We start from the raw sequence: 15,722 nt of genomic DNA, 5'->3' as shown, positions 1-15,722 counted from the left end.
GCTCTAATAATATACGCAAGTATACGAGTTCGCAAGTAGTATAGAATCTTTTCTAGTTTGTTCCCACAGAGACTGTATTGGTTAACTATATAATTTATGCACCTAAGCAACAAGGTATGGTTATTATCCAATGCTAAGACAATAACAAATTGAGATTGTTTATAACTAAGAATTACGCTAACAAATATAACTACGAGAATAAGATTGAATGAATTGATATATATGACAAACATGGGATTCTAACTTCATTAAATACTTCATTCAATAGCCTTATTATTCTTAATCTTAGCATGCAATGGTGATGACACTAATTAGATAACACGAAACTGATAAAAGCCAACTTTCCTTGCACGTGTACCATTCTACCAGACATCCACAAAAGCGATAGAAGCTGAATATGAACCAATTATATTGAGACCCTATATGTCTATAGAATTTGACAACATAACGGTTTAAGCACAAGTTAACTATATTTATTATATAGGGCAAGTAAGATGATTAAAATTACCTACGAATTATGCATGACTCATACATGAACCTATGCTAGCATGGCAAGTTCTAAATCCTTAAATTCACTTTTGCTTCATTAAAAATTAACACACTATCTTATAAGTTCGCGACGCTCATAAGACGAATACACACAACCAATACTAGAATATCATACAATCACCACATACTAAGGCATCAAACAATTTAACTAAAGAAATCCATAAATAAATCCTCTAGAACCCCTCGATAATGATTAGCCCATAATCGAACTCATCATCAACGTGGGTTCCGATGAAAATATGATATAATAAACGTAGTCTTTATACGAATAAATAAAACCAAGTACAAACAAGAGTATAGGTTCTGCAAAACAAGAAACAAGCATCCAAATTACAACTCAAAACAAAGATTCACAAGAATAAACTAGATCATCTTCGCCTTTGTTGAATTATGCTAAAGGTCTCTTGCCGTCTTCTCCTTGTGCTCTGGTCCGTCTCTGACTTGATATATATTTAAAACGACCTAATATGAATATATATAGTAGCCCTCAACAATATGGAAGCCTTCCCTTTAAAAATTGTAGTGGAAACAGGATTCTGAAATTCGGCCTTGGCGCGGCCGCGCGCTGTGACGACCTAATATGAATATATATAGCAGCCCTCAATAATATGGAAGCCTTCCCTTTTAAAATTGTAGTAGAAACAGGATTCTGAAATTCGGCCTTGGCGCGGGCGCGCGCTATCACAGTGCGGGCGCGCTGCATTTCTGGAACCCCGGCGCGATCGGACGTTATCACAGCGCGGGTGCGCCGTCCTTCTGGGAAAAAACTCAGATTTCTTCTTAAAACTTGCTTCTTTGAGCCTTCTTTCCATGAGCTTTTATTACAACACCACCTGGACACCAAATTAGCACCAAAATAATGTCAATTCACCTGATTACCTAAATAGTGCCTTAAATGCAAAAATACTAGAAAACATATTAAAACACATAACAACTTGAGTACAAATACACCAATTCAAAGCTTATTAGGGAATAATAAAGTGTCATAAATTCCACTTAACATACCCCCAAACTTGAATCGATGCTTGTCCTAAAGCATAAACAGACTCAAAGAACAAGAAACAAAAATGCACGAATGCAACTATATGAATGCAACGATCCCCGATAGAATAACTCAACCAACCAACAAGCAGCATATCAACAAATGCAGTTATTCGCATGAAGATCAGTCAAATCATACAAATTAACTTACAAACTAGAGACGTGCGTGTGTGAAAATGCTTACAGATATACTATCACAACTAGATCAATAATAATGACTCACTACTCATCAAGACAATCTCAAGGTTATAAATAAAATAAAAAGCTAGACTCAAAATAACTTATAACACTTTAATTCTTATATTGGAGTTTTATACGGATTCATGCTTTTATTCACTACAAAACAACATCAGTATGCTTATTTGATCGTGTAATGAGTGAGGTCCATAAAAGACTTATACAATAGTACCCATGTAGCGAGCGTTAGGTTAGCGGATCCAGATCATAAAAGCCTTAGGTCACTAGGCACAAAGTCCCCTAAAAACTTAATAACTCGAGTACTAAAGAGCCCACCCGTGATCAATTATATATAAAACTTATTCTTTTTTTTCTTTTTTTTTCTTTTTTTCTTCTTATTTTTTCTTCTTATTTTTCATAAATTCTGAATGAGTGCATTTCACTCCATCTCATTCAACCCTAGACTACTCATAAAAATATGAGCCGGCTACTAGCCATTTGACACCTAGCCACAAAACTAGCAATGAAATCCAATTTCTCCAATTTTTAAATATCCATGTCTTTTATTATTAAGAGAATACCCTAAATTCTAAATATAAACAAGCGATTAAACCTCGACGAATCAAATAAACCATGATCATGATCTAGCACTCTAGCAACCTATAAGACTTAGTGAAATTCAAGTGTCTCTAGCATGCAAATCAATCCAATAAGACTCAACATCACTAAATACGACATCACTACACTAGCATCAATATCGCAAGTCAATCGAAAACATTATCTAAGGGATCATGTTATAATACAAATGCATGAAACTACATGAACAAAATATCATAAAAACTACCTAAATAAAAAAAACTACATGGTATAAAATGCAAACTATATGAACTAAACTATCATGAACATGCAACTATATGAGACTCACACTAATATATTCCTTCAATTACTACCCCCAAACTTAAAATATTCACTGTCCTCAGTGAAGGTCATAGTAAGGAATCAGGTATACCTACTCTGAATTAGAATCCTCACCCTCAAGGGGTGGAGTGTCAGGTGTGTTAGGAGGCGGATACACAGAATCCTCACCAAATACTGGCCACTGAATGTCAACTCCGGTGGCTCTATATGCAGTCCCAAGTGCCTGGGTGAGATCTTGTGCAAAAAGACTATGGATGTCGTGCATCGCATCCATCCTCCTCGCAAGACGCCTATAATGCGTCGAGCTCAAACCAGCTCCCATCGCTCCTCCAGCCTCCTACTGCTGCTGCTGCGATGGTCCTCCTTCATCTCCTAACTGAGATCTCTATGCAGTCCTGCTCGCCTGACCAGCAGCTGGCCTCCCACCAGGTAGGTGGTCAAAAGAATAACCAAACCCCTTTATATCGGGCTTGCCTCCATCCCATTCCTGCATTGTAGCCAAAGTAGTGCTATCGGTCGGAGCACTCGGAATCTGAACTGCTCATGTGTGGGCCAATGCACACTAACTGCCATGTACAGCTTTGTCACCACAAACGCATACGGAATAGACCCCGTAGTGCTCCCCCTCAAGAACCTCAGAATCCCCTGGTACATCACCATCCCCAAATCTACATAATCACCCTGCAGAATGCCCCAAAGCAGACGTGCACGCTCCACAGTAACCTCATGCACATGCGAAGATGGCATGATATTAGCACATATAAAAGCGTTCCATACACGGGCAAACCTATTCATGCTGGACGCCGGGAATGTAGAATACTCAGCGGTTGTGCCCCTCTTGATCTTCCAATGTGTGTCGGGCCGCACAAAGTAGCAACAATAAGATCTAGATCAAAGTCCTCTGGAGACTTATCGTTCCAAGTATCATGCCCCACCTTCCTCGCGTGCTGCTCAATCACGGTCCTAATAGCCTCTACACTACACTCCACCATCCTCCCTCGCACCACAGTGAAGCCATTCTTCTCGTCCTCACAAAAAGGAACTCGTGAACCAGACTCATGGGCACAATAGCTGGTGCCTCGCAAAAAGGAACCCAACCCATCTCCAAGATCATCTCCAAAAGCTTACCATCGTTCCCAGATGGTAGGAAACCTCTCTCCTTAGCAATAGGCTTCGCGAGAAGCCTCGTGTACTCCTCCTCAGCCTCGGAAGTAGAAAACCTGGGCCTCACACCACTCGAAGTTGAAGAATCGGTGGCGCTGCTATTGATTTGAGTTCTTTGCCTCTTGGGTGCCATGGAAATTGATTAGAGAGAATAAGAGTTGTGTTTGAGAGATAATTTGTGTTTGAGAGTTTGTGAATTGGTGAAGAAGTTTGTGTATGGGTTGTATGTATATATAGGTGGTGGAAAGAGAATTAGATATGGAATATAAGAGGGATTTGATTATGGGAATATTGGGAGTAATGGGTTTGATTTGGAGAGAGAATTATGGGATGTGGGGGAGCAAAATTCTGTTAGGAATTGATTTTAGGAAAAAATTCCCGTTTTCCCCCTTTAAATTGCCTTTTATTTTTTTTTCCAAAATCGGGACACGGCGCGGCAACGCGCTGGGACGGCGCGGCAACGCGCTGGGACGGCGCGGGCACGCGCTACCTCTGCCAAACCAGCACGGGCGCGCGTTGTAACAGTGCGGGCGCACGGTGTTTCTGTGTAAATGGCGCGGCTGCGTGCTAGGACAGCGCGGGCGTGCCAGGCTGTTGTAGTCAGACCTGAATTTTTCCACTTTTTTGATTTTTTTGTAATTTTCTCTTTTCTTCTTGCTTCCTCTACTTACTAATGTACAACAAACTTGGGTTGCCTCCCAAGAAGTGCTTCTTTTACGTCGCTAGTTTGACGCAGAATCTTGAGATCAAGTGGATAATAAAATGGCACTAACCACCTCACGATTTGCCATGTCACCATAATAATGCTTTAACCGTTGACCAATTAGCTTGAATGCTTGGCCCGGATCATTCTAAAAAATTTCCACCGCTCCATGTGGAAACACGGTTTTGATTATGAAGGGCCCTGACCATCTTGACCTCAACTTTCCAGGAAAAAGACGGAGACGAGAGTTGAATAAAAGAACTTGTTGCCTTGGCACAAATTTCTTGAGCACTAGACCCCGATCGCGCCACCTCTTGACTTTCTCCTTATACATCTTGTTATTTTCATAAGCTTGAAGTCGAAACTCGTCAAGTTCATTTAATTGAAGCATCCTCTTCTTTCTAGCTGCATCCAAGTCCAGATTCAATTTCTTCAAAGCCCAATATGCTTTATGCTCGAGCTCCACAGGGAAATGACACCCCTTACCATAAACCAACTGAAATGACGACATTCCCAATGGAGTCTTATATGCTGTTCTATATGCCCAAACAACTTCATCAAGCTTCAAAGACCAATCCTTCCTTGATGGACATACCACTTTCTCCAAAATACGCTTAATCTCTCTGTTAGATACCTCAGCTTGACCATTTGTCTGAGGATGATAAGCCGTAGTGATGCGATGATTCACATTATACCTTTTCATCATAGCAGTGAACTTGCGATTGCAAAAATGTGACCCCTCATCACCAATTATGCCTCTTGGAGTTCCAAACCTTATGAATATTTGCTTGTGAAAAAAATTAAGCACCACTTCTGCATCGTTCATTGGCAATGCCTTAACTTCAACCCATTTCGACACATAATCAACTGCCAACAAGATATACTAATTGTTACAAGACGAGACAAATGGCCCCACGAAGTCAATTCCCCAAACATCGAAGACCTCAACCTCGAGAAACACATTAAGAGGCATCTCATCCTTTTTAGACATATTAGCCACACGTTGACATCGATCACATTTCAAAACGAACTGATGAGCATCTTTAAACAAAGTTGGCCAAAAGAAACCTTCTTGAAGAATACAAGCTACTGTCTTTTCTCCACCATAATATCCTCCATAAGCCGTTGAGTGGAAATCTCGCAAGATCCCCCCCGTTTCACTGTAAGGAATACATCTTCTGATGATTTGGTCAGCTCTTTGGCGAAAAAGAAACGGCTCATCCCACATATACCACTTCACCTCATGAAGAAACTTCTTCCTTTGAGCATAAGATAAGTCAGGAGGCATGATATTACTCACAAGATATTTCACAATGTCTGCAAACCACGGTTCTTCTTCTTGCACTCCAAACAACTGCTCGTCGTGAAAAGACTCATTTATCAATGTCTTATCTAATGAAGTAGCGTTAGGATTCTCTAAACGCGAGAGATGATCAGCAACTTGATTTTTAGTTCCTTTTTTGTCCTTGATCTCTAGTTCAAATTCTTGGAGCAAAAGAACCCATCGAATCAATCTAGGCTTCGAGTCCTTCTTAGAGATGAGATATCGAATGGCGGCGTGATCAGTGAAAACTGTCACCTTAGTCCCAAGTAAATAAGATCGAAATTTCTCAAAACCATAGACAATAGCCTTAAGTTCTTTCTCCAGAGTAGTGTAATTCAGTTGAGCACCATTTAGAGTCTTACATGAAATATATTGTTCTTTCTCTGCCCAGGAACTGCTCCAACTGCATAGTCACTTGCATCACACATCATCTCAAAAGGCTCATTCCAATCAGGTCTAGTTATGACAGGTGCCATGATTAAACTCTTCTTCAATGTCTCAAAAGCTGCAAGGCAATCGTCATCGAATTTAAAAGGAACATCTGTCTCTAACAAACTGCACAAAGGCTTTGAAATTTTTGAGAAGTCCTTGATGAAGCGCCTGTAAAAACCTGCATGACCAAGAAAACTGCGAATCCCATTGACAGAAATAGGTGGAGGAAGATTCTCAATGACCCCCACCTTGGCCTTGTACACCTCTAGACCTTTATTAGAAACCTTGTGCCTGAGAATAATGTCTTGACGCACCATAAAATGACATTTCTCCCAATTGAGAACCAGATTGGTCTCAACACACATCTTGAGAACGTGTCCCAGATTCTGCAAGCATTCATCAAAAGAATTTCCATAGACTGAGAAGTCGTCCATGAACACCTCCACATTGTGGCCAATCATGTCGGAAAAGATGGCCATCATACATCTCTGAAATATGGCTGGTGCACCATATAAACCAAAAGAAACTCATCTGAAGGCGAAAGTACCAAATGGACAAGTTAAGGTAGTCTTCTCCTGATCTTCTGGAGCAATACAAATCTGATTGTAACCCGAATAGCCATCCAGAAGATAGTAATACTCATGACCAGCCAACCTGTCAAGCATCTGATCAATGAAGGATAATGGAAAATGGTCCTTCCTAGTGGCTTTGTTCAGCTTCCGATAGTCCATGCAGACTCTCCACCCTGTGACTGTCGTGGTAGGAATAAGCTCATTCTTCTCATTTGCTACCATAGTAATTTCAACTTTCTTTGGCACACATTGAACCGGGCTTACCCATGAACTATCAGAGATAGGATAGATGATCCCTGCATCTAGCCATTTCAAAATTTCCTTCTTCACTACTTCGTTCATGATAGGATTAAGTCTTCTTTGCTACTCGACTATAGGCTTGTAACCTTCATCTAGAAATTTTTTTTGCATACAGTAAGAAGGGCTGATCCCCTTAATATCTACAACAGTCCATCCTATTACCGACTTGAACTCTCTCAGAATCCTCAAAAGCTTTTCCTCATCACTACTTGAAAGGTCAGATGCAATAATAACAGGCAGAATAGATGCCTCACCTAAAAATGCATACCTCAAATGTTCAAGTAAAGGCTTAACCTCAAGAGATGGAGCTTCCTCAATAGAAGGCTTGAGGCGTTTAGGAGCTTTGTTCAATTCCTCCATTCCAAGAGATTCAAATGGCATATCAATCTTCCTTTTCCAGGGAGAATCATTCAAATACTGCAATTGCTCTTCACCTTCATCATCTTCACTATCTGAATTCCCAAATAAGGCTTTTTCTAAGGCATCAGACTTTAGCAATTGATCGAAATCTGATGTGACCACTGAATTGACCAACTCCACTTAAGCACTCCTCATTATTAGTAGGAAATTTCATAGCATTGAACATATTAAAAGTAACATCCTGATCCAGAACTTACATTGTAAGCTCACCCTTCTGCACATCGATCAAGGTTCGACCAGTTGCCAAGAAAGGTCTTCCCAAGATTATGGGAATCTTCTTATCCTCCTCGAAATTAAGAATTACAAAATCAGCAGGAAAGATGAATTTATCAACCTTGACCAAGACATTCTCCACAATACCTCACGGATATGTAATAGAACGGTCGGCCAATTGCAAAGTCATATAAGTTGGCTTGGGATCAGGTAAGTCCAACTTCTTGAAGATTGAAAAAGGCATCAGATTGATGCTAGCTCCCAAGTCACATAAGCATCTGTCAAAAGACACTTATGGCATAGTGTTGCGACTTATTCTTCTGTGTAGAGAAGTAGTTACTTGCGATCCTGAGAAGCAAGTAATTGCCTTAGCTAGAATATGCCTTTGTAAATTACTCATTAGATATGCCTTTGCTATGATATGACTTTGTGTTATGATTTTGTGTTATGGTATGATATGAATTGAAGTGCCCATTTTGTGCATATGTAATTTATGATCATCTAATATGCAAGGGACCTTCTCTGTCATATGTCCAATGGATTTATAGGATTTCAGGAGCCAAAATAGGAAATATGACCGATTTTAGGGACTGTGAAATGGGCATATCAATTTACTTGTATGTGTAAAATGGGCATATCAATTTACTTGTATTCTAAGCTTAATATTTGTTGTATTTATTCAGTTAGCATTTTATAATTCATTCTAATTTTACTTTTATTAAGTCTACGAAGAAAAAGCAAATACCACTGGCCCCAGGACCCGTTCCTGAGCCAATGATGTGAATTTATGCGAGAAGGATCCCGTGCCTACAGCTACCTACAAAAAAGCAAGCAAAAAAGACCCTGCCAATAAGGGACTAGAAAGTTCATATGCTCGAAAGCTTCTAAATTCGACATGTAGTAAATTGTTAAAACAACGTGGTGATATTGAAAGTGGTTCTGTTGCTGCTTATGTTGCATTGTGCGAACGTCAAATGAAAAATCTGGAACTTGAGCCAAGGATTTGAGGATGTCGGTGAATCAAGTTTACTAAATATCGATGAAGGCGGCGAACCAGGTAATTAACATATAAGCACGATAATTTCTATATTTGTGCAATAATTAGCATTTATAGGGACAAAATTGTGTATTAATATTTCTATATCATGTTTATACTTGACAGCTCCTAAAAAGTTTGGAGGAAGATCAAAAATGCTAAAAGTTCACGGAAGGAGTAGTAATGAAAAGGTGGTCATTACATTGAGTAAATGAAATCAACCAATTGGAGATAAGAAGGTTACATCTGAGCTAAGTAACTTTCTTGGTACGCTGGTCAAAGATCATGTGTCGATTGCTCATATTAACTGGCATGTTGTTCCACAAGACCTAAAGAAGAAAATGGTGCAGTACACTCTGGTAGACATTTTCACCTAAACCTAACAATTTTTTTATGTTTCATTTATTTGCGTTGAAATAATGTATTTTCTGTTTGACACATTGTAGAAAAGGTATGATATCCCTCCAGGAGGTTTAAAGTGGATAAACAAGACACTCAATACTTGCTGGAGAGTGCATAAGTCCCGGGTGAAGAAGGAGCATTACATAAAATATGACTCTGATGAGCTAAGGATTGAAAATAGGCCTATTGAAATTCCTCTTGAGAATTTTAAGTTGTTGCTGAAGTATTGGGCAGATGAAGGAGTTCAGGTACTCTTGACACCCTATGTATATAAAAATAGAACTAAACTTAAATTGTCAATTTGCTTCATGTATTAGAGACACATAAGTACATTCTAAGTAGAGAATTAAATTGTTTTTTGACAGTCACTTGCAAAGGATAATGCAACCCATCGTAAGTCTTATGCTGATCCACACACTCTCGGTCATAGACCTCTTACTGCTGTTAGACAAAAATTGGTATGGCATCATTTAAATTGTTAAAGAAAAAATATTTAATTTAGGTGCCAAACTAGTCTGACATTGCTCTGTACATTTTTTTTGTACATTCTAGAAAAACAAAGACCCAAATTTGATGTCTCCATCAGATGATAAAGTTTATTTTAAAAGCCGCAAGCGCAAACCAGGGCACAAGTACAAATCAAATAGTGAAGCCATTGAAAAGCGAATGGTAAGCATATTTCTAGTGGTAAATAATAACCTTCAACATGGTCTGCCTTTAACAAATATATTGCAACTTTCTATTGTAGAGTTCCATTCAGGAGGTGCTGGAAGAAGGGAATGATGCAAACGAGTTGCTTTCCAGTGGCAGACATGGACCAGATTGGCTGGTGGGAAGGAGAGGTGATATGGCCGCCTCGTAAAAAGGTCATACTACTCGACAACCTTCTGCTACTGATTTGAAGCAGATAACTCAAGAGCTGGAGGCCAAGTTTAACAGAAATCTTCAAGATAAGATGGCCTGGATGTTAAAAAAACTCGGCGAGGCGAATCCGGGTATGAACATTGATGTTGGAAACTTTTGTGCGACCGAGTCAAGTGATCATGATGAGAATAGCACTCCTTTTGCCAGTGGAACTCACACTCCAGGCACTGAAGGCACTCGAGGTCAAGGCACTGAAGGAAACATAATTTATTTATTTTGTAATCATCAAATTTGTTTTATTATAATCTCATAACTAGTTTCGTTATTTTAACGGTTAAGTAGTGGTGGTTGTTTTGGTTGGTGAATAGACTTTGAATGTAGATTGTTTTGGTGTAGTTGTTTTAGTTGGTGGATGGAGTTGAGACTTGGTGGATGGAGTTGGGAGTTATTTGAAAGGTCATGTAGTTGTGGTATGTTTTGGACTTATATTATGGGATTCTACTGAAAACAGGAACGACATTTCAAAAATTTATATATTAACTGCTACATTAGCCTAATTTACTGTTACAGTATCTTACATTTTATGTTACATAATTATGAAATGTGTGTTACATTACTGTGGAATTTGTGTTATAATAGATAAACATAGTGTTATAATAGGTTATGTGGGCCCAACAGGTGGGCCCCATAAGTGGGCCCCACAGGTGGGTCCCAGGTGGGCCCACCCTGTGAGGCCCAAATTTAAAAAACATCAATCAAACTATTGTACCACTAATCAGGTGTTATATTTGGACATTATATTGTTACAATAGGGCCCTATTGTAATGCTTTTACTGGAGTTACAATAGATTAAAAAAAGTGTTACAATAGAGGGTCTATTGTAATGCTCACAGATGCAACGCCCCCTAGTGTTACAATAGACCAATTGTAACACTTTTTTGGCCTATTGTAACACCAGGAGTGGCATTACAATAGGTCACTTATGACGTAGTGTTGCGACTTATTCTGTTGTGTAGAGAACATTTACTTGCGATCTGGAGAAGCAAGTAATTGCCTTAGCCAGAATATGCCTTTGAAACTTAATTGCGACCTATCTCTCTCTGTTGGCAAGTTAGTTGCGCCCTCGATTGCTAGTATCAACTTACTTTCGGCCTGAAAGGATAAGTTATCTTTACTTATCCACTTTTGCCTACTTTGATAGTTACTTGCTGTGATGGCCTCAACCCCGGGGTAGAGTTGACGTCACTAAACACAACAAACAACAATACATAAACTACAAGATTATTATTATATTATCATGACCCCAAAACCTAGATCCGATCCAGGTTTAATTATGATTTAAGCTACTCACTGTTACAAACCAACTATTAAAAAGTCTGACACACTATACTTATTCAGCAACTCATCAGACTACACATGGTCTAATACAAACTACCTCAGAGGAGCCAGATCCGGATGGGGCTGAGACTCAGTTCTGCCAAGGTCTGTTAGGTCTTCTAGGCATCTGAGATATATATATATAACAGGTTGCAAGGGTGAGCATATAATCACTCAGCAGTACGAACATATGAATATCAAGATAAAAATAGTAATGTAAACAGTTATAGGAATAGAACTTTAAATCAACTTGAAATTCGTAATCTGTAAATCATTTCGAATCTCTATCAAAAAAACGATAAAAGAAACTGGATATCACTGACTTGCATGCTCTTCATAAAACAAATGTAGTTGTGTGTTGTGTAAACACCAGAGTCCAATTTTAGCATGCTATTCGCATTTGTTATTCAATTGTATAAATCACTTATTCTATTACGGGAATCATAAAGCCAAATCAGATACGTAATAGATATGTGAAGACAGCTGATCAGGCTATCAATACCAAACGGCTCCAACCGCCATCCCATAAACCTATTCCCAAACTCAGAGACTAGCTAGGTCTCTGACCTGCAGGACTAATCAGTTATGTAATGCTCGCAATCGAATTAGCCTCTTACCCAACCTTAATAGGCCACTCTGGCCCCTATATATCCAATATCTGATCGTTTTATCCAGTTTTCAAATCACTTGTACATATCTCAGTTTAAAACCGTTCATTTACAGCACACGTAAAAACTAGTTCACAAATCATTTTCACTTGAGATAGGTACCTTTCGAAGTTACTTTTCCCCAAAACAGGTTTAAAATAATTAGTTATAACTATAGGGGATACGTAACTTAAAATGTTTATGTTCATGTACAAGAATAAAACAACAGTTTATCCAGATATATTGAACCATAAAGAGAATGGTCAGGGTACTTGTCTTGCAACGCTTTACAGAAACCCAAAGTAGCTTTTACGCTGACTTCGATCCTTGCGAGACTCGACTGGGATCTACAGTAACATAATACCCTAATTAGTTATACCGACATGCTTAATATCCTCGAATCCTAAATAACCCAATCAGATAACCTAATTTGTATCCATATAACTATATGCACATAATCATGTAATTCAAATTCACAATAGCGGTAAAATATTTTATATCGAATAGTACGCTTTTCGTATTAAAAAATAATTTTTAGAAAATTTTTGACAGCGACTCCTCTATTTATAAGCCTACCAGTCGAAACATAATCGACGCCAATCCCAACAAATCACAATTTACGTCATAATACAATTTTCACAATTAAACAACTATTTACATACGAAACTAATCATACGAACCATTTTATTTATTTTATATATTTAGGACTCAAAATGTATCATCACGGTCCACCGTTGACTCACCGAAGTTCATCGTCAACGGCGGTAAAATTTACGAGTATGTTAGATATATATATGATGTCATGTCTAATCTGTTGTGTTTAGTTTCAGAACTTAATATCAGGACTTACTGGATGTCAGAACTTACTGAAGTCAGAACTTATATCAGAACTTAAGGCCGTCACGATTTATATCAGGACTTAAGTGCGGGTACTTGATAAGTGGATTTTATATCCACTTGGAACGCTTTATTACAAGCTTAAATTGGTATTTTGGACTCAAGTTGTTGGTATTTTGATGTGTTTTTATGTTATTGCATTTCAGGTATAAGTTATATGAAGAAAAGAACTTTTAAAGGAAATATGATAAAAAGTGATCAGATTTGGAAGTCAAGGCCATTGTCAAGTTGTAGAGAATCTCGTTAGCTTCGCGTGGGCAGTTGAATCGCCTAATTCTGGCGAGTAGAACTCAAGTTATGGCCAAAATAAGATTCATTAGAATTTTTCCCAGACAATAGCTGAGCGCCCACTCAGGAGAGCTGAGCGCCCGCTCTGAGCGCCCGCTCTGAGCGCCCGCTCTGAGCGCCCGCTCTGATTCTTTTAATTAGTTATAACTTTGGATGCTCGTTTTCGTTCTTGTTCAACCTAGATCTCGTTTATTCGTACTTTGATTATTATTCAGTTTATTAAGACCTTTTTTTATACCATGCTTTCATTGGAACCCATGGTGACGATGAGTTCAATTATGGGCTAATCGTTATCATGGGGTTCTAGCAGATTTACTTATGGATTTTAGTAGTTAATTGTTTTGATATCTTGGTTTGTGGTGATTGATTGATATCCTAGTATTGGTTGTGCTTATTCGTCTTATGTGCGTAGCTAACATATAAGATAGCGTGTTAATCTCTATTGAAGCGACAATGAATATAGAGGTTTAGAACTTGCCATGCTAGCATAGGTTCATATATGTGTATGGATGATTCGTAGGTAACTCTAACCGTTTTACTTGCCCTATGTAATCATTATGGATAACTTATTCTTAAACCGTTATGTTGTCAAATTCTATAGACATATAGAGTCTCAATATAATTGGTGCCTATTCAGTTTCTATCTCTTTTGTGGATGTCTGGTAGAATGGTACTCGTGCAACGAAAGTTGGTGTTTATCAGTTTCGTGTTATCTGATAATGTCATCACCATCACATGCTAAGGTTAAGAACGAAAAGGATATTAAATGAAGTAGTAATGAAGTTAGGATCCCATGTTTGTCATATATAGTAATTTAATCTCAATTCTCTTAGTTAATGTTATTTAGTATAATCTCTTAGTTTGATAAAAACCCAATTTGTTATTTATCTTAGCATTGATCGATAACCATACATTGTTGCATAGGTGCATAAATTGAACATAACCTAAACCAGTCTCTGTGGGAACGAATCTTATTTATATCTTATACTACTTGCGAATGCGCATACTTGCGTGAATATTAGCGCGTGTTTTCGCCCTAACAAGTTTTTGGCACCGCTGCCGAGGACTCAGTGTTAATTTTTAGTTTATGTGCTTGTCATTAGTGGTCGTTAAAGTTCACTGACTCGGATTCTTTTACTTTCATGATTTATTTGTTTGTGTTTCAGGTACTCATTACAATGGGAGATCCAGCAGCACAATCGAGAGCCTTGATGGATTTTTCTCAACCCAAGATAAATGACATTCAATCTAGCATTGTAAGGCCAGCTATCACAGCTAATACCTTTGAGATCAAGCCTGGCATAATTCAATGGTTGCAGAATTCAATCCAGTTTGGGGGTTCTCCAACTGAAGATCCCAATATGCACATTAGGGATTTCATTGAGATTTGCGACACCTTCAAGTTCAACGGTGTTTCTGAAGATGCTGTGAAGCTGAGACTGTTCCCATTCTCTCTGAGGGACAAGGCTAAGAGATGGTTACACTCTCTACCAGTTGGTTCGATTACTACTTGGGAAGATCTTGCTCAAACATTTCTCACTAAATTCTTCCCTATGGCGAAGACAGCTGCAATCAGAAACGCTATTACTCAATTTGCGCAGCAATCGGGAGAATCTTTATATGAAGCTTGGGAGCGCTACAAGGAGATGCTTAGGAAGTGTCCTCATCATGGAATTCCTGATTGGATGATCATCACTTGTTTTTACAATGGGTTGGGAGCACAGTCCAGACCCATGCTCGATGCAGCATCAGGCGGAGCATTATGGGCAAAGAGCTATAAGGAAGCTTATGATCTAATTGAACTGATGGCTGCTAATGAATATCAGTATCCAACCCAGAGATGTCCACAGGGCAAGGTAGCAGGAGTTCTTGAAGTTGATACAGCTATGGCTATCACTGCTCAACTAAAGACGTTGTCTATGAAGATCGATTCTCTGGCTAACTATGGTGTTAAGCAGAAAATTAGTGTTTGTGAGCTGTGTGCAGGTCCTCATGTGACGGAGCAATGCGCTATATCTAGTGACTCGGCTCAGTTTGTGAGCAACTTCCAGAGATCACAGCAACCAGTTCTAGACACTTATCATCCTGACAACTGGAATCATCCTAACTTTAGCTGGAACAACAATCAGAATACGCTGCAACAGCCACTCCAGCAGTTTCGAAATAAGCTGTTCAGCCCTCCTGGTTTTCAGCAACAACTCCAACTTCAACAACAAACTCATGATGCAGGTCTATCTTCGAATGAAAAATCTGAATTTGAGGAGTTGAGGCTTATGTGCAAAAACCAGGCTCTTATATGCCAAAGCCAGGCTGTTTCTATCAAGACTCTGGAGAACCAAATAGGGCAAATTGCTAATGCCTTATTGAATCGACCACCAGGAATGCTTCCTAGTGATAC

At 38.8% G+C, this 15,722-nt stretch overlaps 1 non-coding gene across 1 annotated transcript; it reads right to left on the bottom strand.

Annotated features, from left to right (window-relative positions):
* Positions 1–14,892: 14,892 nt before the first annotated feature.
* Positions 14,893–14,999, bottom strand: LOC141709491 (small nucleolar RNA R71). Its single transcript, XR_012570065.1, has one exon. It is a non-coding gene; the product is annotated as a small nucleolar RNA R71 (small nucleolar RNA).
* Between the last annotated feature and the right edge of the window lie 723 nt (positions 15,000–15,722).

Source organism: Apium graveolens, chromosome 2 (genome assembly GCF_009905375.1).
Source record: "Apium graveolens cultivar Ventura chromosome 2, ASM990537v1, whole genome shotgun sequence".
Lineage (NCBI taxonomy): Eukaryota > Viridiplantae > Streptophyta > Magnoliopsida > Apiales > Apiaceae > Apium > Apium graveolens.
Note: the sequence above shows the minus strand (reverse complement) of the source record. Positions and strands in the feature narration are given on the sequence as shown.